The following is a 24,270-nucleotide window of genomic DNA, read 5'->3' on the forward strand; positions in this document are numbered from 1 at the left end:
CATGTGGCACAGTCTTAGCCCTATAGCAGGGAAAAAGTGGCAGCAGGCAGGCAGAGGGAAAAAAAGGATCATCAGACATTCCAGAATATAGTCTTCTCATATATCTCTTAGTGCCGTATGTTTGCTTTTACTTTGGTTATGCACAACAATCTGCTTGAGAAAAAAATCTGGAAAAAACAAAGGTGCCTTTGCCAATATTATGTTTTACTTTGACAAGCTCTGAGATTTCTGAGGGGAATCCATTATAACTGAGATCAGGTCAGTCATTTATGTGTATACAAATATAATCTAAAGATACAACGTTCACAGGAAATATTTTTTTCCTAAGGGTAGGCGTTTGGAAGGCTAAGAATGAAGCATTCTTTAATATTAACTATTCAAATAAGGTATTCTTAGCATTTTTAAATGTCTTTGTTGAAAACATTGGTTATATTTATTGCATTTACACTTTATGTATACACACTGGACAGTGCAACGTTTAATTTATGGATGGACAAACTCAACAGAACAAAATCCAAAACTTTGGCTAGGATTTTATATTTTATGTGTGATTGCACTAAAGGAATACTGCTTTCTTTTTGGCATAAACAAGTTTAGTATATCTCCAAGTCTTGTTTTTAAAATGAGCCAAGCTACAAATTCTTAGCCATACTTTGGATAACTCACAAATTCAGGTGGATGTTGTTTAATTGTTCTTTTTTTTTTTTTTTAGATATACTTTGTGTGTGTGTGTGTATGTGTGTGTGTGTGTGTGTGTGTGTGTGTGTATTCAAACTTGAAAGTAAAAAATGAAAGTATTAGTTGCTCAGTTGTGTCCAGCTCTTTGCAACCCCATGGACTATAGCCCACCAGGCTCCTCTGACCATGAAATTCTCCAGGCAATAATACTGGAGTGAATTGCCATTCCCTTCTCCAGGGGATCTTCCTGACCTTGGGATCAAGCCTGGGTCTCCTGCACTGCAGGTGGATTCTTTTACTGTCTGAGCCAGTGGTGAAGCACAACCAGAGCACCCAAACAGGGACATGAACCCTGGACCCTCAGATTAAAAGTCTGATGCTCTACTGACTATGTTATCCAAGCATTACAAACTTAAAAGTGAAAATTTAAATAATTAGTATGTGCTAATCAATTTAGATAAAATCCCTTAAGAATATTAGTTTTCTAAATTTTAGATGGTGAAGGTCATATATTTATCAAATTTATCCACACATATAATTTTATATTATTTCTAAATACAATAACTCATTTTAACAGAATCATTTTGTGAAGTTTTTCAATAGACTGAACTATATAATTCAGTTATTCCATAACAAAATATAGTTAACAATTCAGCATTACTTTTGAAATGTGATTTTATTTTTTTTTTTTATCTAAGGAAAGTTAACTTGAAGAATTAATGTTGGCCCCTTGCATATGTTCTGTACTTCATCCATGGTTATAATTACTATTTTATATCTAAAATATGTATATATATATTTTCAGTTTAACTTATATGATGTGCAATTATTTATGGCAACTATCACAAAGTATGAAGAATTTTAAGCAGCAGGGAAAGGAGTACATCAAGGCTGTATATTGTCACCCTGCTTATTTAACTTATTTGCAGAATACATCATGAGAAACGTTGGGCTAGAAGAAGCGCAAGCTGAAACGAAGATTGCCAGGAGAAATGTCAGCAACCTCAGATGATACCACTCTAATTGCAAAAAGCAAAGAGGAGCTAAAGAGCTTCTTAATGAGGTGAAAGAGGAGAGTGAAAAGCAGGTTTAAAATTTAACATTCAAAAACCTAAGGTCATAGCATCTGGCCCCATCACTTCATAGCAAATAGATGGGGAAAAAGTGGAAACAGTGACAGATTTTGTTTTCATGGGGCCCCAAATCACTGTGGACAGTGACTGCAGCCACAATTACAAGACACTTCCTCCATGGAAGCAAAGCTATGGCAAATCTTGACAGTATATTGAAAAGCAGAAGCACCCCTTTGCTGACAAAGGTCCAATAGTCAAAGGTATGGTTTTTCCAGGAGTCGTGTGCAGATGTGAGAGCTGAACCATAAAGAAGGCTGAGTGCCAAAGAATTGATGCTTTCCAATTATGGTACTGGAGAAGACTCTACAGAGTCCCTTGGACACCAAGGAGATCAAACCAGTCAATCCTAATGGAAATCAATCCTGAATATTCAGTGGGAGGACTGATGCTGAAGCTGAAGCTCCAGTACTTTGGCCACCTAATGTGAAGAGCCAACTCTTTGGAAAAGACTCTGATGGTGGGAAAGATTGAGAGCAGGAGAAGAAGGGGGTGATAGAGGATGAGACTGTTGGATGGCATCATTGACTCAATGGACATGAGTTTGAGCAAAGTATGAGAGATAATGAAGGACAGGGTACTGCAGCCCATGGGTTTGCACAAAACTTAGAGAACTGAGCAAAAACTACAAGCAGCAGATATAAAATTTGGCTCACTTATATAGAAATAAAATGTCTGTTTCTTTAGACAGGATGCTGAGTAAGACAGTGTTTTTCACTGAATGAATACTGTGTTAGTATAGGATAAGTTTTCTAATTCCTAGTCTACTCTTAAAAACCATGTAGCTCTGTATAAGACATATACCCTATTCCATTTTCCTGTGTCTTTTCATCCTTAAAATGCTGCTGTAATATTAGCTTTTTCTTTTTTATTTATTTTTTAAATTTAAATTTATTTTAATTGGAGGCTAATTACTTTACAATATTGTGTTGGTTCTGCCACACATCAACATGAATCTGCCATGGGCGTACACGTGCTCCCCATCCTGAACCCCCCTCCCACCTCCCTCCCTGTACCATCCCTCCAGATCATCCCAGTGCACCAGCCCCAAGGATCCTGTATCGAACCTGGACTGGTGATTTGTTTCTTATATGATATTATACATGTTTACATGCCATTCCCCCAAATGATCCCACCCTCTCCCTCTCCCACAGAGTCCAAAAGACTGTTCTATACATCTGTGTCTCTTTTGCTGTCTTGCATACTTTTAAAAAAGAAAAAAAAAAAAAAAAAAGCTTTTTCTTTTTTAAAAAGACTAATGGAATCAAAAGTATATGTATGGAAAGTTTAAAAAATTACAGTACTGTTGATATTTAACAGGTTATTGCTTTTTTCACTGAGTAGAATAGAAATGAAAAGAATTGATCTTCATCATGTACCTTTTTTAAGGCTGCCTAACGGAGAAGGCAATGGCAATCCACTCCAGTACTCTTGCCTGGAAAATCCCATGGACCGAGGAGCCTGGTGGGCTGCAGTCCATGGGGTCGCAAAGAGTCGGGCACGACTCAGCAACTTCACTTTCACTTTTCACTTTCATGCATTGGAGAAGGAAATGGCAACCCACTCCAGTATTCTTGCCTGGAGAACCCCACAGACAGAGGAGCCTAGCGGGCTGCCATCTATGGGGTCGCACAGAGTTGGACACAACTGAAGCAACTTAGCAGCAAAGTCCCACAAGAATAACTTTCTTCTTTTTTTATGGTGTTAGGAGAATTGAATGACAGATACATTTGCTGACTGTGTAGATCAAAAAGTAATGTAATTGAAATGATTTGAACAAGTTGATAAATTATATCTTAGTTTTTGCTTTATATACTACATGCTTTATTTGGTATCTATAAATCAGAAAGAAGGATTACATCAACAGAGAATGAGGGAAAGCGTGTAAAATTAAACTTTTTCCAATACATGTGCACATATAGACTTATTGGATACCCTGCTTCCCTTCATAAACATCATAGTCAGAAAGAATGCTCCAAAGAATATCATAGTTTGAATCAGAAGAGTAAGCCTAGAGCACAGCCTTCATTGTATAGTAAGATGAAGAGCTTGATTTATATTAAATCATGGCAGATTCATTAAGATTTAAAAACCCATGTAAACCTTGCTGTCCTCTTGCATGGAGATTTTCAAGTAGTAATGCAATGATTTATGAGTTTAAGGCCATTACCCTTCATAACTTTGTTAAATTACATGAACATTGTTGGGATATAAGTATACAATAATGAGAAATACATGCAGTCTTCAGCAACTTCACTTTCATTTCAGTCATTAATTTGTTTTTCCCCACAGCTCCTTAAATGCTATCCCTAATGTTCTCCAAACCCTATAATGTTAGCAGAATATAGGTGTCTCCTTTCTTTGCCAGGAAACTGATGGATTCATTTGTAAACTGAATCATTTACAAATTCATTTGTAAACTGGTCACTGATCCATCTACCTGTTAGTAGACCTACTAAAAACACCATAGAACAAAAGGTTTTTTTTTTAACTTCTTGTTGGGATTTAACTGTTCTTCTACAGTTGTGCTAAGTCACTTGAGTCATGTCCAGCTCTTTGTGATCCCACGGACTGTAGCTCACCAGGCTTCTATGTCCATGGGATTCTCCAGGCAAGTGGAGTGGGTTGCCACTACAGTTGTGTTAAGTCACAGTTGAGTGTATATAATTAATTTGGAAAAATTCTAGTCACTAATTTATTAAAATTAATAGAAAAGTAAAATAAACTTTAGCTTATATCCCTTATATTATATGCCTCACTGTCTTACACTTGTAACAGCTTTATGCTGTTTAAAGCTTTAGTTTGATAATTTTTAGGTGAGAGAGACTATCTCCTTGGTGGAATGTCATCTAATTCCAATTAAAATATATTAAGTATTATTTGGAAAATTATGCTGGTGTATTCTCTATATATAATGATGCTGATGATATTAAATTAAATTTCTCCTTTAAGTATTTACACACAGGGAAATTTAAAGTAGTGCCTCTGCTGCTGCTGCTGCTGCTGCTAAATCGCTTCAGTCGTATCTGACTCTGTGCGACACCATGGACTGTAGCCTACCAGGCTCCTGCGCCAATGGGATTTTCCTGGCAAGAGTACTGGAGTGGGCTGCTGTTTCCTTCCCCAAGGAGGGCCTCTAGACTGTGATAAAGGTTCAGTGTGTCACTTAGCATGAGTGAGTGGCCAGGACCTATATTAGAGATAATAAGACATTCATCAAAATTTATATCACCTGAGAGAAAAAAATATATGTATATGAAATATACATATGTGTACAAATGGACACATGTGAAGCACATATGTATACACACAGCCTTAAAACTTGCTTTAAACTTATATAAAGCCTAGTGAGAATAACCTGGAAAATAACAGGTATGTCCAGCCACCTCTGCATTCAGAGTCATCCTATAAGGAAAGGCAACTTAGTCATCCTCTTCAGAGAGGTTACATGCGATTGGACAGACATAATCAGGGCCCTACTTAGAAATTTCATTAATACTGATAAATCTCTGGACCATAAGGTACATAAGGTACAGCTAGGGTACAACTATAGTAACTGTACTATGGATTTTAATTTAAATGGCCACGGCTTTAGGGCAGCCCGTCCTTCCAGAGTTCTTTCTCCATATACCCTTCTTGGAATGTCAGATTAAGCACTACTAAAAACCATGCTCTTCAAGTCTATTCAGTGGGATTTTCTGGTGAAACGGGACATTTTGACCCTGTTTCACTTTCCTCAAGATAGATTTCATGTGATCCATATAGTGAAAAAGGACTGGCTATTTATCATATGTTCTCTGTACTGGTTGGTTTTAAAAATGGAAATCATTTCAGAGAAAGTGAGCTGAATTCTTTCTGAAACTCCATTCCTAGAATGGCCAAGAGACACTAAACACATAAACTTCACTAATTTGAAATAGGTCTTATGCTTTAGATTCCTTTTTTTTTCAAAATTAGTAGATTAATTCTATGGGAATATAGATTCCAGAAATTTTTCTGAGATTGGAAATGATTCACTTCATTAAAGCAATGTATGATTGTAAATAGAATAAAATGTAAAACATTATTTCTGAGAATGAGTACTAAAAATAGATATGCATTGGCACTTAATAACAAGCTGCTGCTGCTGCTGTTGCTGCTAAGTCACTTCAGTCGTGTCCGACTCTGTGTGACCCCATAGACAGCAGCCCACCAGGCTTCCCTGTCCCTGGGATTCTCCAGGCAAGAACACTGGAGTGGGTTGCCATTTCCTTCTCCAATGCATGAAAGTGAAGTTGCTCAGTTGTATCCGACTCTAGTGACTCCATGGACTGCAGCCTACCAGGCTCCTCTGTCCATGGGATTTTCTAGGCAAAAGTACTAGAGTGGGGTGCCATTGCTTTCTCCATAATAACAAGCAGGGATTGCAAATCATGTTGCATTTTTTGGTAATCTGGTACTATTATCTTTACTGTATATATGAGGGAACAAAGGCAGTTCCTTCCCTCATATTTTAACATAATATAGATAATAAATAGCAAAGCCAAAAGATGGCCTGCATATTGTATTGCCTAATTCCCACAGAGATCTCTGCTATCAAAGGCTAAATACCAAGATCTATGACATAGGAATGAAATTGTGAGACTTTAGAATTATGTGGCAGAGAGTGAGGGGAACGAATATTTATTTACTCCTACAATGAGCCCCACTTTTTATAGGTACTCATCTTCAACTATGAAGTAATTAATGTTACTTATATCTGCCACATGAAGAAATTTGAGATTCAAACAAGTTTTAAAGTGTTAAAATCATGTCGTGCCCATTGACAACAGAGGGCTTCATACTCTTGTACTGACTTCAAGACCTTGTGACTGCTGTTGACACCACTCTGACCTCATGATCCTGTGTTTTATGTAAAACATTATGGTCCATGTGTATAGTGAATTTTAATTTCATACTAAATCTCTTTTAGAATCACAGTGACCATCTGCTTCCTTTGGGCTTTTGATATCAGATTATTACACTGTTTAGTACAGAGGTTTCCCCAGAAACCTGAGTAGATACAAGAGGATGTAGCACATTTCTAAAACTGCACCGTGCCTTTTATGTCACAAGCACATCTCTTCCACAGCTTGCAAGGCTGGATCAAAATACATGTAGTTTAGAATTTAAAGTAAATTGTCATAGAGATAAAAGCTTCAAACTAAAAGCTTATATCAAGTAAAATGTAGAATAATTGGGGCATCTCCCAGACATCCCTCTTATTTGTGTCCCTCCCCCTGCTTGTCTACTGTGAAAGTCATATGGTATAGTAAATGTCCTGCCAAAAAGCTTGTCAATATAAAGATGTCTTTTTTGGTAAACATTCTGTCCTGTAGCTTCACTTATAATCAAAAGAAACACAATAAGCTGTCAAATAAAACTTAAAAAGGCTATCTTTGATAATATATTATTTAATAGTAACCTGAGGTATGATGGTGGCAATAAATAATCAAAGAATGAAACAGAGCAGAATTGTCATGGAAATGGTCATGTCATGGAAATAGAATTCACTCTATTTGATGAATATGGCTAAAAGATAATAATAAAAAAAATCTTCAATCCAAAATATCATTGGGTGACTTACCCATCACATGCATAATCACTGAAGGTGGTCTTTAAGCAGGGAGCTTGAGTGAGTGTCTAGACAGCTAACTGATTCATTTTTATGGAAATTTTCTTATTTTAAATGTCATCCTCAACCATCCTAATTTCTGAAATGAATACCTATTTTTTAAAATAACACTCCAGGTTAGATTTGGGTATTGATTTAAGCAATATACTGCTTATTATATTATGCAGTTTTTTAATTCTTTCATTCAGTCTTCTTAAACTTCATCTTTGAATAAAAATGTATGAAAATTCTTTCATTCATCTCTACCATAATGTAATGATTCTTACAAGATTCATTCTCTTTTTATCATTTTTTTTAAAGAAATACCATTTCTTATATCTAATTAATACCATTCTAATGTCTCACTAAATGGTTCTTTTTTAAAGAAATAACATTTTTTTCTCCCTAAAAGAGGTAGCATTTTAAAATTTCACTACCAGGAAATATTGCTGTACTTTGTTAATTTTGACAAGACATTTTTTATTGATTTGTAGAACTGATAAAGGTGAAACATAAAATCACTGATTTTTCTCCTTATAAAAATTCTTTCTGTTAATAATTATAGCTATTCTGTTAAAAAAATTTTCAATGGTCATCCACACCCCCTTCTTCTAGTTAGGTCTTGATTTCAGTATCCACATCTAAACCTGATTCATCTTTACCTTCAAGGGAAGTGAAGTGAAAATCGCTCAGTTGTGTCCAACTCAGTTGTGTCCAGAGTCGACCACGACTGAGTGATTGAACTGAACTGATAAGAGAAGTGACTGTCTAAAGAGAAAATAAATAAAAGTATTGTAGAGTTTATAACATAGAAGAAAAATGAAGCAATAATGCTGTATGAAAAATAAGATATAAGTAACTGTGGTCAGCATGAAATCCATGAAAGTAGGTTCTACACTGTTAGTAGAAATATACAGTCTTACTTTGGGAATCAGTTCATCAGTCACTTAAACCATTAAAAACTCACCTACATACATCCCAGAAATCCCATTCCTAGGTATTTATCTAAATTAAATATGAAACCATATGTCCATAAAGACTTTGTATATAAATGTCTATAGCAGCTTTATTTACATTGTCCACAATCTGGTAAAAGTCCAAATGACACTTCAAATTGTGATAAACATACACAACAAAATGTTGCTCAGCAAAAAAACGTAACAAACAATATGCTCAGTAATATGGTTGTATCTCAAAATAATTATATTGACTAAAATCCTGTGTGAAAGTTGCTCAGTCGTGTCCAACTCTTTGCAATCCCATGGATTATACAGTCCATGGAATTCTCTAGGCCAGAATACTGGAGTGGGTAGCCTTTCCCTTCTCCAGGGGATCTTCCCAACCTAGGGATCGAACCCAGGTCTCCCTGATTGCAAGCAGATTCTTTACCAGCTGAGCCACAAGGGACTCCCTATCTTTACCTTAGTATACTACTCTTACATATAATCTATAATGAATCTCAGAATTTTTCAGATGAGTATCATGTATTGAAACATTCCATAGGAAACTAATCTAGAGGATTAGGGTAGGTGATACAATTAATTATGTGATCTAGGAATATAGAAATTGTATCTTAGAAAAAGAAACTACTGTAAATCAGCACAAAAGCAGAGATCTATTAATAAGGGAAAAGTATTGTGAAATTTAAAAATTATAAATGCTAGATTTATAAGTTGCTGATTTTTTATTTTAGTAGATGTATTTAATGTGCATGCTAACCTCAAATTGATAAATGGTCAAGATTATGACTTTATAAATAGCATAATTTAAATAAAAATATTTTGAAATTCCATGTATTATGAATATACTAACTAGGATTTTAGAAAAGATATTGCTGTATTTAAACAAATGAGAGCATACTAGAGAATAACTCTTGTCTCAAACTTGCATCCACAGCTTTATGTCTTCTTCTCTTGATAACTACACTCTCTCACAGATTAGCTCTTATTTATTGTCTTCATTTTTATTGTTTTCTCTTCTGTATAAAAAATAGAGTTATGTTTTTCATCATTAAAAATAACAAGAATTGCTCAATGTGGACAATTTTGAAAATTTCATAGCAGAGTATGAGAAAGATTATCAATCTAATGATCATTTATTCTACTGTCTGCTGATAACAATTCTAGAAAATATAAGAGATTTTATCACAACAGAAATCTAACTGACTTCTGGATATCTTCCATTTAATATTTGACAAATTCTCCAAATTATAATATTCAGCTCTAAAATTATTATTAGATATGTCAAAAGTAGGAAAGTATTATAATAATTGGTGAGGAGATAGTGATTCAAACCAGAGAGGTAGAGAGTAGGTGAAGAGGAAAAATGAGATTCTGGATATACTCTAAAGGTAGAACCTGTAGATATTGACAGTCATTTGAATGTGGAATGGGAGAAAAATGAAGGCAAAAGAATATCTCTAGGATTTTCAGCCTCAGCAACTGAAAGGTATTGTTTCTATTTATTTCCACTTTGGAAGGAGTAGCTTTCAATAAAAAAGGTATTAAGATTTTAATTTTGGACATATTTAGTTTGAGACTGTCTATCAGAGACCGAAGTAAGGATACTGAGAATACAGTTGAAAATACAGGGGATTCACCTGGTTGAAAGGGATGGCTTTGAGAGATTTAAATATATAGTTGAATTTAAAAAGCCATGAGAAATTAAAAGAAATAGTCGATAAATAGAGTAGACAGAAATGAAGGGGGTTGAGGGGAGGAACTGACAAGTGACAGGCCACTGGCAAAACCATTTATTTTTATAGATAGTTTTATTGGAATATATACATGCCAATTTGTTTCCATATTGCTGATAAATGATTTTGCACTACAATTCCTGAGTGGAATAGTTGCAACCAACATTACCTGTCACACATAATTACTACCTGGCCCTTTACAGAAGAAGTTAACTTACCCCTGTTATACAGGAAAGTAGTTAGTGACTAAAAGTTGTATCACTTTTCACTACAGTTTTCCATGGAGAGTCCTGGTTTATACCCCATTATCACAGCATCCGGAACAAATAAGTAACAGACTCTTTCAATTGCTGACAGGTCTTTGGGCAATATATTATATAATCATCCAAACTGAGATTAAAATAGAAAAATTGCATCTAGAACTCAATAGCTAATACCATGTCATTACATTTATTTTAGCTAAATGGCCCCAAAGTATGAAACCATGTGCAATAGTTACTTAGCCTCCAAAGTAACTTATTGTTAAATTTAGTCAGATGCTAACAGTATGTGCTATACGGTAATGGAAAAGAGGGAAATGGCACCACAAAATAAGTTATACAATAAGGAAAAGCATAAACATAGTATTTTTCTACCCTGAAAACCTCCTATCATTTTAATAGTGACACTTAGCAATAGAGAATAAAATCAAAGATACTATGAACTTATTATTTGCTACTGCTGCTGCTGCTAAGTCGCTTCAGTCGTGTCCAACTCTGTGCGATCCCATAGACGGCAGCCCACCAGGGTCCCCGGCCCTGGGATACTCCAGGCAAGAACACTGGAGTGGGTTGCCATTTCCTTCTCCAATGCATGAAAGTGAAAAGTGAAAGTGAAGTTGCTCAGTCGTATCCGACTCTAGCAACCCCATGAACTGCAGCCTACCAGGCTTCTCCGTCCATGGGATTTTCCAGGCAAAAGTACTGGAGTGGGGTGCCATTGCCTTCTCCATGAACTTATTATTTGGGCTGCAATTATTCTGTTTTCAATTTAGAGTAACCTGAATAATATGAACTAGTGTCCATTTCAAAAGGACTTATGCCAGCACACCGTGGCTCCCAGGACTGTTGTATTCAGTGCCCCTGACCCCACGGCAGGCCACTATTGACCCACTGCAGATGGTGACTGCATCCATGAAATTAAAAGACACTTGCTCCTTGCAAGAAAAGTAATGACAAACCTAGACAGCATATTAAAAAGCAGAGACATTACTTTGCCTGCAAAGGTCTGTATAGTCAAAGCTGTGGTTTTTCCAATAGTCAGGTATGGATGTGACAGCGGGAGAATAGAAAAGGCTGAGCACCGAAGAACTGATGCCTTTGAACTGTGGTGTTGGAGAGTACTCTTGAGAGTCCCTTGAACTGCAAGGAGATAACACCAGTTAATCCTAAAGGAAATCAACCCTGAATATTCATTGGAAGTACTGATGCTGAAGCCAAAGCTCCAATATGTTGGCCAACTGATGTGAAGAGTTGATTCATTGGAAAAGACCCTGACGTTGGGAAAGATTGAAGGCAGGAGGAAAAGGGGATAACAGAGGATGAGATGGTTGGGTGGTATCACTGACTCACTGGACATGAGTTTGAGCAAATGCTGGGAGATGGTGAAGGACAGGGAACCCTGGCGTGCTGCAGCCCATGGGGATCACAAAGAGTTGGACATGACTGAGCAACTGAGCAGCAACAATAGTCATGTGGGGCCCTCATAATTTGTAGTCTTTTCTTTCAGGAGTCCTACTGGTTCTCACAAGGAGAATGGAAAGAATACAGAGAAAGTTCTTCTATGGTACTGGCTGGAAGTAGAAGAACAGCCACCATGAAATCCATTCAGACACTTCCTCTTATTAAAAAATTCCTTAATTTGTTGGGGTAGGACATCATCAAAAGACTATGATGAAATATTGCAGGTAGGGGAAAGGAACTCTGCCCAGCTGCACCCTCCTATCTTACTAAGGAAGAGAAGAGTGCCTTAGTTAGCCCTTTTCCTGGAAATAGAGCAGGAAAATTGGAGGATATCTGCTGTAGCTGGGGGAGATAATAGTAAAAAGGGAAAAAGTCTATCTTTGGGTGAGGGACAGAAGCACTTATGAAGGCCATCTATCCCAAGACCCAGGTCCAGGGTGCACAACAAAGACCAGAGCTTAATCAGTTTAGAGATTACCCTCCCAACACTCTATCCCCAGGCTAATAATGCACTGACCTCAGCACAGTTTTTTTTTTTTTTTTTAACTTTACAATACTGTATTAGTTTTGCCAAATATTGAAATGATTCCGCCACAGGTATACCTGTGTTCCCCATCCTGAACCCTCCTCCTTCCTCCGTCCGCATACCTGGGCATTAATAATATCTTATGAAAGAAAGAATAAAGAATAGAAAAAACAAAGAACTCTAATGTTACATTTGTAGGGCGTTTTAAAAATATTGATTTTTTTCCAGATAATAATGAGCATTTGTCAAAAACAGGCATAAGAAATGGAGTACCTCTGAAATGATAAGGGGATAGGGAAAGAATATATGTAGGCTGAATAAAATAATGTAGAAAATTAAGAGTTTGAAGTTTGTGAAAGAGACTGAGAATGTTAGTCGCTCAGTTGTGCCTGACTCTTTGTGACCCCATGGACTATAGTCCACCAGACTCCTCTGTCCATGGAATTCTCCAGGCAAGAAGACTGGAGTAGGTTGCTCTTCTCTTCTCCAAGGGATCAAACCTGGGTCTCCTGCATTGCAGGCTGATTCTTTATAATCTGAGCCACCATACTGTCAGAAATATCCACAGATATTTCCTGCTATAGTTTCAATGTAATGGCTTCCCCACAGGATACAGAGCAATTGTAGCATGAGACAAGGCATACAGACACCCTCTAGAAGAAGCAAAGGGTTTTTGAAAACTGATTTTATTCTATAGTTTCCAAAAATGGTTGCAGTCTCACCCGAGTCGCGGGGACTTCTGACTTACAATGTTGTAAGATAATAAATTTGTGTTGTTTTAAAGCAAAGGTTTGAAGTAATTTGATACAGTAGCAAAAAGAAACAAATATGCTGACATGCCACTTTGAAATCAAAATAATTTAAAAAGTGAGAGTGCTTCCTCCATTGTCTTCTCTTCTTTGATGACCTTAGTAGTCAGGTATTGAAAATGTTGTATGCATGGGCTGGTGACTGAACCCTTAGTTATGAGTAGGAAACACAAGTCAATTTTAAATCACTAAGATTTCTTATTTGGTTTTGAGTCTCTAAATCTTGTCTGACTCTTTTGCCACCCAATGAACTGCAGCCTGCCAGGCTCCTCTGTCCATGGGATTTCACAGTCAAGAATACTGGAGTGGGTTGCAATTTCCTTCTCTAAAGGATCTTCCTGATCCACATCAGAGACTGAATCCATGTCCCCTGCTTAGCAGGTAGATTTTTTAGCACTCAGCCACCTGGAAAGCCAGCATTATGATGGCTCTGGAATTTCAGTTAGGAAAATAGTATTAAGTTCAGTCGTTCAGTTGTGTCCGACTCTTTGCGGTCCCATGAATTGCAGCACACCAGACCTCCCTGTCCATAACCAACTCCCGGAGTTCACTCAGGCTCACATCCATTGAGACAGTGATGCCATCCAGCCATCTCATCCTCTGTCATCCCCTTCTCCTCCTGTCCCCAATCCCTCCCAGCATCAGAGTCTTTTCCAATGAGTCAACTCTTCGCATGAGGTGGCCAAAGTACTGGAGTTTCAGCTTTAGCATCATTCTCTCCAAAGAAATCCCAGGGCTGATCTCCTTCACAATGGTCTGGTTGGATCTCCTTGCAGTCCAAGGGACTCTCAAGAGTCTTCTCCAACACCACAGTTCAAAAGCATCAATTCTTTGGCGCTCAGCCTTCTTCACAGTCCAACTCTCACATCCATACATAACCACAGGAAAAACCATAGCCTTGACCAGACAGACCTTTGTTGGCAAAGTAATGTCTCTGCTTTTCAATATGCTATCTAGGTTGGTCATAACTTTCCTTCCAAGGAGTAAGTGTCTTTTAATTTCATGGCTGCAGTCACCATCTGTAGTGATTTTGGAGCCCAAAAAAATAAAGTATGACACTGTTTCCACTGTTTCCCCATCTATTTCCCATGAAGTGATGGGGCCAGATGCCATGATCTTCGTTTTCTGAATGTTGAGCTTTAAGCCAACTTTTTCACTCTCCCCTTTCACTTTCATCAAGAGGCTTTTGAGTTCCTCTTCACTTTCTGCCATAAGGGTGGTGTCATCTGCATGTTTGAGGTTATTGATATTTCTCCTGGCAATCTTGATTCCAGCTTGTGTTTCTTCCAGTCCAGCGTTTCTCATGAAGTACTCTGTGTAGAAGTTAAATAAGCAGGGTGACAATATACAGTCTTGATGTACTCCTTTTCCTATTTGGAACCAGTCTGTTGTTCCATGGCCAGTTCTAACCGTTGCTTCCTAACCTGCCTACAGATTTCTCAAGAGGTAGGTCAGGTCATCTGGTATTCCCATCTCTTTCAGAATTTTCCACAGTTTATTGTGATCCACACAGTCAAAGGCTTTGGCATAGTCAATAAAGCAGAAATAGATGTTTTTCTGGAACTCTCTTGCTTTTTCCATGATTCAGCGGATGTTGGCCATTTGATCTCTGGTTCCTCTGCCTTTTCTAAAACCAGCTTGAACATCAGGAAGTTCACGGCTCACATATTGCTGAAGCCTGGCTTGGAGAATTTTGAGCATTACTTTACTAGCGTGTGAGATGAGTGCAATTGTGCGGTAGTTATGAGCATTCTTTGGCATTGCCTTTCTTTGGGATTGGAATGAAAACTGACTTATTCCAGTCCTGTGGCCATTGCTGAGTTTTCCAAATTTGCTGGCATACTGAGTGCAGCACTTTCATTAGTATTATTTATTGGTGTTGTCAAGGCCAAACTGGTCCTCAGGCAATATTAAATAACCCTACTTTAACTCTATTGTTACAAAAATTAACAAAAATTATTATCTTATATTGAAAATAACTTTAAGGTTAACAAATATTATCAGTTGTGGCTGGGGACAGATTTTTTTTTACGATAATTTTAGTATGTAAGTATGAATATTTCATACTCATTCTTTGTTGTTAACTGGTATGTAAAATAAGTTCACATTTTCTACTGTGCTTTCATTTTCACAAAGATAGGATTGTTTCAGTCAACAAATGACCAATCAATGTAAAGACTTTAACTTACCCTTTGCTACAGAAAAATAGTAACCCAACATTCAAACTTTGGCTATCACTGCATCACTGACAGCTCTCTCAAATAAATAAGACCAAAATTCAGAACCACTTTTTTTTAACCAAACATAGTAAACCAGAGAGACCTTACCTGTTTCCAAGTTTGAATTTTGACAAGCAGCAGAATATATTGACGAGATGTGTTTAGGCATCCTTTGATGCCTGAGGGAAGAAAAAATAAAATGTAATGTGACAGAACGAAGAAAAGTGAATTTAGTGGAAACACACAACCAAGTGTCATGCTTTGGTGTTACTATTCTAGGACTACCAAATTCTCACCAGCATGGAAACATGTCATTTGTAAATGATACAGTGTCTCCAAAACACTATTGCCAGGGAGTTCCTTAAGTTTCAACTTACATATACAGAGAGTTTAAATCTAGCTGATGTAAAATACCAACAACTAGTCAGGTTAAACAAAAGAGTTTATGGAGTTAAACTAAAAGGTCGAATGCTATAAATAAAAATGTTAAAATTCATTGTGGAAATTCTCTAATGTCATAAAAACAGACAAAATATGCCACAGTTCCTTTATCTCTAATCGTTTAATTGTAGAATAAATTATGTTGTTCTGTTTTCAGCATTTAATTTTTAAATTAGCTCTTGGCTTGCAGTGTCCTTGATTATGGAACTTAATTAGCTGTGCCTGTTGAAGAGAATTATGCTCCATACAGGGTACAGGATCCCATGGAAAAGCTTAATACAAGCAATCAGACTCATAGTGAAGCTTGGTTGACTGTTTTTAAAAGTTGAAAGAACAGTTGCAAAACAGACTGTATTTAGGAACAGAAGAGTCAAAGGAAAAGAGCTGCCATAAAATAAAATTAGAAGGTTCTGTGTTCCATCTAAGAAAATATGTTGATTGAATGATTATAAATACCGAGTTATAGAAAAATGAATTATCATTCACTTTCTTTGTATTAGTTCACTAATACAGTGATTGACAACAAGATTTCTCAAAACCAAATTAAACAGAAAATTTCTGATTTTTTATTTTCTAGTCTACTGGCTTTTTTTTTAAAGTACCATATTACTGACAACAGTGTAAATATGTTCTTTGTATTTCCACTAGCCAGTAATGAAAGCTTCTGATTTTCTATACCATGCAAATTATATATAAGTACATACAGATTTACAGTAGTGAATGACAGCTAACCCAGAAGTGACTTTTCAACAATATCCTATAAAATGAATGCATTCACAGAGCTAATTACACCTATGGAAAAAAATTCTCCAATAAGTTTGTGAAAACTTTATATTAAGTCTTAGCCAGACACAAATATTCAACATAAAATTCCAAAAGAACTTCAGAAATATAAAGCAATAATAAAATTACATAATGTCAAAATGTTTCTTTTAGGTAGCTCAAGCAAAATCTAAAAGGGCATTTACAATATATAAGAAATATTTTTAATAACTGAAAAAGATTTACTGTATAGCACAGGAAACTCAACTCATTAGTCTGTAAGGGCCTATATAGGAAAAAGAATCTAAAAAATAATGGACATATGTATATGTATAACAGGCTTTCCAAGTACCACAGTGGAAAGAATCTGCCTGGCAGTGCAGGAGACCCAAGGAACATAGCTTTAATCCTTCAGTTGGGAAGATCCCAAGTTGGAAATGACAGTCCACTCCAGTATTTTTGCCTGGAAAATTCCATGGACAGAGGAGCCTTGTAGCCTACAGTCCATGGGGTCCCAAAAAGTCAGATACAACTGATAGACTGAGCACACACACACACACACACATACACAACTGATTCACTTTGTTGTACACCTGAAACCAACACAACAAACAAACTGTTGTAAATTAACTATTCTCCAATAAAGTCTTTAAAAAAGAAAAAAAAAACTATTAAAATTTTTGAACTCAAGGAGAGGATAGGGTGGGACATATGGATATAGGATATGGGACATAGGATATGGAGACATAACTTCAGTAGTTATGTCTCCAAATTAGTTTTCAGGTTGCTATTTAGGTAATGTAGAATAGTCAGCTGTTTATACAACTAAATAACTATTTAATCTGCTTGGCATGCAACAGAATCATTTGCTGCTCACTTGGTTACATTATGTGAAGTACTGTGGGTCACCTGCATGGCAGGCTAACAGAATTTCATTATGCTTAACTGGGTTCTGTTGAGCTGGACTCAGTTCCATGATACTTTTTTTAAGAGTGATAGAAGTAATAAATATTTTTTAGGAAACGCTTTCATATTGCAAGATAGGAGCAAGAAAAGTGCAGCCTAACTATACAGTTTTATTTAATGCTTCTACTGAGATGAAGCAAACTGTATTTACTTACATCAAATCAGATCAGATCAGATCAGTCGCTCAGTCGTGTCCGACTCTTTGCGACCCCATGAATCGCAGCATGCTAGGCCTCCCTGTCCATCACCAACTCCCGGAGTTCACTGAGACTCACGTCCATCGAGTCAGTGATGCCATCCAGCCATCTCATACTCTGTCGTCCCCTTCTCCTCCTGTCCCCAATCCCTCCAAGCATCAGAGTCTTTTCCAATGAGTCAACTCTTCGCATGAGGTGGCCAAAGTACTGGAGTTTCAGCTTTAGCATCATTCCTTCCAAAGAAATCCCAGGGCTGATCTCCTTCACAATGGACTGGTTGGATCTCCTTGCAGTCCAAGGGACTCTCAAGAGTCTTCTCCAACACCACAGTTCAAAAGCATCCATTCTTCGGCGCTCAGCCTTCTTCACAGTCCAACTCTCACATCCATACATGACCACAGGAAAAACCATAGCCTTGACTAGACGGACCTTTGTTGGCAAAGTAATGTCTCTGCTTTTGAATATGCTATCTAGGTTGGTCATAACTTTCCTTCTGTTAGCCAAAACATATTACACTGATCAAGCCCATGGTTTAAGATGGTGGAAAGAATTAACATTTTCATGGAAAGCCTTGGCAATTGATATCACAATAGTCATGGATATATTATCCTATTATAGAGGGAGAATGGAGTTGGGAACAGAACTGTGGCTCCTGGGGCACTCTGGATGCACAGAAACTGAATGTGTAGTTGACCAGATTTTGGAAATAACTGTAACAGGAAGTCTGAAAAACAAAGAGGTCGTTTTCATCTCATCAGTCCTAGATGAAGAGATCAAGCCCCGGAGACTTTGGAGTGGGAGTACTGCCTCCAAGACCCTAGACTACTAGAGAGCTAACCCTAGGGAGTATCAAATAGTGAGAACTCACACAAAGGAATCCACATGAATATAAGACCCAGCATCACCCAACCACTAGTTGCACCCTGTGCAGGACACCTCATCTAAACAACAAACAAAACAAAAATACAAACCCAATCATCAGCAGACAGGATTACACCTCACTCAGCCTTGCCCAGCAGAGGAGGAAAAAACAAAAACAAAACAAACAAAAAAATACTCAGCACAAATCTCACTGTATATGAAGCTTACACAAGAGCCACTGGACGAATCTTAGGAGGGCAGAAACCAAAAGGAAGAAAGAATTCAACCTTGACGCCTGGGAAAAGGAGACTTCAAACACAGTAAGTTAAAAAAATAATAATAATGAAAAAGCAGAGAAATACTACACAAAGGAAAGAACAAACTAGAAACACAGAAGTCCACATAAATGAAGAGAAAATAGGCAAACTACCTGGAAAAGAATTCAGAATAATGATAGTAAAGATGATTAAAAAAAAAAAAAAACAAACAACCTTGAAAACATAATGTAGAAAATGCAAGGATCAACTAACAAAGACCTTTAAGAATTAAATAATAAACATATAGAGACAAATAACACAATTCCTGAAATTAAAAATGCTCTAGAAGGAATCAATAAGAGAATATCTGAAATAGAATAACGAATCAGTGAGCTGGAAGATAAAATGGTGGACATAACTTCTGAAGAGCAGAATAAAGTAAAAAGAATGAAAAGAACTGAGAATAGTCTCAGAGACCTCTGGGACAATATCAAATGCACCATCACTCGAATTATAGGGGTTCCAGAAGAAGAAGAGAAAAAGAAAGGGTATCAGAAATTTTTTGAAGAGATTATAGTTGAGAATTTCCCCAACATGGAAAAGGAAATAGTCAATCAATTCTAAGAGGCACAAAGAGGATACAGGATAAATGCAAGGAGAAACATGCCCAGACACATACTAATCAAACTAACAAAGACAAAACACAAAGAAAGAATATTAAATATTAAAAGCAGCAAGGGAAAAGCAACAAGTAACATACAAGGGAAACCATAGCCAACCATTTTATCCTCTGCTGTCCCCTTCTCCCCTTGTCCTAAATCTTTCCCCAGCATCAGGGTGTTTTCTAATGGGTTGGCTCTATGCATCAGGTGACTAAATTATTGGAACTTCAGCTTCAAAATTAGTCCCTGCAATGAATATTCAGGATTGCTTTGGCTATTTGGGATTTTTTGTTTTTGTTGTTCCATATAAATTGTTGGGGTTCTCTTGTATTTAATTTTTTCTATTTAGGCTTTTAAGATTTTCTCTTTCTGTTTTATTTATTTATTATATATATATATTTTTAAAATTTAAATTTATTTATTTTAATTTTTTGACAATTTAATTATACAGCTGAACCTTTGACAACATGGGAGTTAGGGTGTTGATCCCCTGCATAGTTGAAAATCTGTGTCTAACTCTGTAGTTTGCCATGTATATGAGGTTTTACATTGCAGATTCATCAAACTGCAGAATTTGTACTACTTTACTATGTATATATTGGGAGAAAAATGTTGAGAGTGAACTATAGTATGTGACAATGTGAGTCTGTTTAGGTTCATTTTATTTGGAACATGGCGGCTTTCTGGATTTTAATGTCTGTGTTTTTTTCCCAAGTTAGGGAAACATTCAGTTATTATTTCTTAAAAAAACTTTCTACCTCTTCCCCCCGGGCCCCCACCCCGGGACCTCTGTAATGTGAATATCAGTCTACTTGTTTGTGTCCCATAAGTCCCTCAAGCTAGCTTCTTTTTTTCATTCTTTTTCTTTTTACTCTTGTGATTTAATGAATGCTACTTCCCATGTCTTTGAGTTTACTGATTCTTTCTTCTGCTTCACTTAGTCTGCTGTCAGACTCCCCTTTTGAATTTTTCAGTTCTATTATTTTATCCTCAGCTCTGTGATTTAGGTACTTTGTTATATTTTCTTTCTTTCTTTTTTTTTTTTTTTTTTTCCTTTGTGGATTTTATTTTTTTTATTTTATTTTATTTTTAAACTTTACAATATTGTATTAGTTTTGCCAAATATGGAAATGAATCCGCCACAGGTATACCTGTGTTTCCCATCCTGAACCCTTCTCCCTCCTCCCTCCCCATACCCTCCCTCTGGGTCATCCTAGTGCACCAGCCCCAAACACCCAGTATCGTGCATCGAACCTGGACTGGCGACTCGTTTCATACATGATATTATACATGTTTCACTGCTATTCTCCCAAATCTCCCCACCCTCTCCTTCTATCTCTTTGTTGAAAGTCTCATTTTGTTCTTGTGTTATTCCCTGATGTCAGTTAATCTCTATGATCATAATTTTAAACTCTTTATTAGATAAATCATTTATCTACATTTCATTAAATCCTTTTTCACAAGTTTTGTCTTGTTCTTTTGCTTGAAACCTACTCCTCTGTCTTCCCTTGATTTCTCCATTTTGATTCTATGCATTAGATGAAGCATCTACCTCTTCCAAGGTGAAAGAACTGGTCTTGTGTAGGAGTGAAAGAGTGATCTTATGTAAGAGATCAATTCAGTTCAGTTGCTCAGTTGTATCTGACTCTTTGCGACCCCATGGACTGCAGCATGCCAGGCTTCCCTGTCCATCACCAACTACTGGAGCCTGCTGAAACTCATGTCCATCGAGTCGGTGATGTCATCCAACCATCTCATCCTCTGTCATCCCCTTCTCCTCCTGCCTTCAATCTTTCCCAGCATCAGGGTCTTTTCCAATGAGTTGGTTCTTCACATCAGGTGGCCAAACTATTGGAGTTTCAGCTTCAGCATCAGTCCTTTCAATGTAAAAAATAAACCTTATGATTCAGAAGACCTGAACTCCTTGTTGCTTCTCAAACCTTTGTGATTATCTAAATTGTCTTCTTTGTTATTAAGGTGATTCCCTATTATTGAGGGTATGCCAAGACCTGTTAGTGTCCTAAAGGGGAAGATCTCAGTCACTACCTTGTTGCAGTCTGGTTGGTAGCTTGACCCTCAAGAATCAGCTTCTAAAGTATGGCAATAGACATCTTTCAGAGGAAGACTGGGATGAGCATCTTTGTCTTCTCTGTTGTGATTGGAGGTGGTGGGGGGGAGGGGAGTTAAAAACTATTTCTTTGTTTGCTTCAGTCCCATAGACCTAGAGAATACAAGCCCTGCTGGCCTCCAAAGCTAGGCTATCAAGGAGTATTTCCTCTTGGTGATAGACATAAAACTAAGGCATCAGATGTGTGATTAAGGTGTTTCTTTTTTTCTTTTCTGGAAAATAGCAGCCAGGCATGGATCAGACAGAGAGCACAAAGATGGCCTGCCAGCCTCCCTAGTCTCTGAAGACTATTGCAATCTGCTGCTAAATTTGAATTAAATAAGAAAACTGACCCTCAGGTTATTATTTTTTAAGTTATGCAAGTAGACCTCTTTCAGGGAAAGACTGAATGTTCTGGCCTGCTGCCTCTGTGCCAAGCCTTGGAGTACAGGGATTGGTGATTGCTCAGGAGCCTGTTAAGCCCATTAAGTTAAACAAGTTGCTTCTTTTATATATTATGGTGGGTCTTGGGGACTCCAGTCCCATTGGCTTTCAGAACTATATGTCTTTTGGAGCTGTCTTGGGTAGAAGTTTTACAAATTGAGGCACTAAATATAGGTGTTCTTTACTCCTCAATTAGAAGCATAGAGTAGAGACTTCTTGATTGTATGTCATTGTCTAGAGGTAGGGTTTATGATGAAATGGTGTCTCAGCTTCTCCTACCTATTTTGATCTGGGTGTTGTTTTTTTTTTTTTTTTTTTGTCCCCCCCCCCCCACCATCATATGCCCAAGGTGTAATTCAATAGGAATTATTCTGAATGTAGTTGTAGTTTGGTGTGTCCATGAGAGGAAGTGAGTTTAAGAGCTTCTTTTCTCACCAACTTGAATTGGAACTGAACTGATAGTTTCTTCATGAGAGAAAATTTACTCATTCCTTTGAAAGTGGCATAGCTAGAACTATCAGAAATCCCACATCAATTTAATCTGAACAGATTGAGATGGTTAGATATATGTCTTGCCTATAGCCTCTTATGGAATTATTATTTCCAATTTATTGTTATTACTACAGTGAAACCTTTTAGGATGCCAACTCAAAGTCTGGTGGACTGTTAAGGCCTCAAATCATCTCTGATCCTTGAGCAATTCATCTAAAATTATATATAACATACAGGTTTATGTCAAAAGATGTGCAAGGATGGCAGTATTACTGAGAGCACAAACATCCCCAATAATGGCTAAATAAACTTGTCATTTGACAGTTTTCTTAATATCTATTATGTACATCTGGTTGGCAGTGTTCAAGCATTCTATATCTTTCAGATATTTTGCATTTTTTCTGTAAGTTACTAAAAGTAGAATGATAAAGTATCCAAATATAATCATGGATTTCTCTTACTCTTTAAGTTATATCACTTTTGGCTTATGTATTATAAATCTTTGTTCATTGCATAAAATTTAGGGTTGTTATACATTTTATAGATTTATCCTGTGCAAATTTTTGAAATTTCTATTCTGGTAAAAATTCTCTGGGCTAAAGTATTACATGATGCTAAATTCTCTGGGGTAAGTAATCACATGATAGTTAAATATCTTCTCAAGCTCTTTTATTCTTAGTGTTTTATATGCTATGTCTATTTCTATTCTTTCACCTTTGACCTCTTCATCTTTACATTTAAAACAGATTCTTTTTAAATGGTATATGAACACATATCTAGTTTTATTGTGTTTCAATTTATTTCACCTGGCAGATGTTATGGTTTTTTACATATTGAAAGTTTGTGATAGTCCTGCCTTGAGTAAGTCTACTGATGTCATTTCTCCAATAGTATTTGGTCATTTCCTGAATATCTGTCACATTTTGGTAATTCTATCTATATATCAATCTTTTCCAATACTATTATATTTATTATGGCCATCTGTGATCAATGATTTTTTATATTATTATTGCAAAAATAGTGTGAATTGCTGAAGGCTCAGGTGAACATTTTTATGCAATAAAGCATTTTAAATTAATGTACGTGCATTTTGTAGATATAAAACTCTTGCTCAGTTAATAGACTATAATGTAAACATAACTCTTATATAAACTGGATAACCAAAAATTTTTTGTGACTTGTTATATTGTGTACTCACTTTATTTCATTGGTCTGGAACCAAACCTGCAAAATGTTGGTTGCATTTTTTCCACTACTTAGTTTTAATATAGTTTTTGGTGTAGTTGGATTTCCACCTATCATCTTTCTCTTCTGTATTTTTTCCATTTTTTTCTTTGTTCTTTTTCTTTGTTTCCTTATTTATTGGGGGAACAATTAGACTTTTATTTCCCCATTTTATATATCTGTTACTGTGTGAAAAGTGAAAGTGTTAGTCGTTCAGTTGTGTCTGACTCTTAGTGACCCCAAGGACTGTAGCCCACCAGGCTTCATGTGTGGCATTCTCCAAGCAAGAATACTGGAGTGGGTGAACATTTTATTTGTTAATATTTTCTACTATTATTTTTTGGCTTACATATTTCCTCTAAGAAGTATGTTAGCATTTGTATATTTCTTGGGTCCAGTGTTTCTTTTTTCTCTGTATTTAAATTTTAATTTCAGTGCTCTATTTGT

This window comes from Bos indicus, chromosome 2 (genome assembly GCF_029378745.1).
Source record: "Bos indicus isolate NIAB-ARS_2022 breed Sahiwal x Tharparkar chromosome 2, NIAB-ARS_B.indTharparkar_mat_pri_1.0, whole genome shotgun sequence".
NCBI lineage: Eukaryota > Metazoa > Chordata > Mammalia > Artiodactyla > Bovidae > Bos > Bos indicus.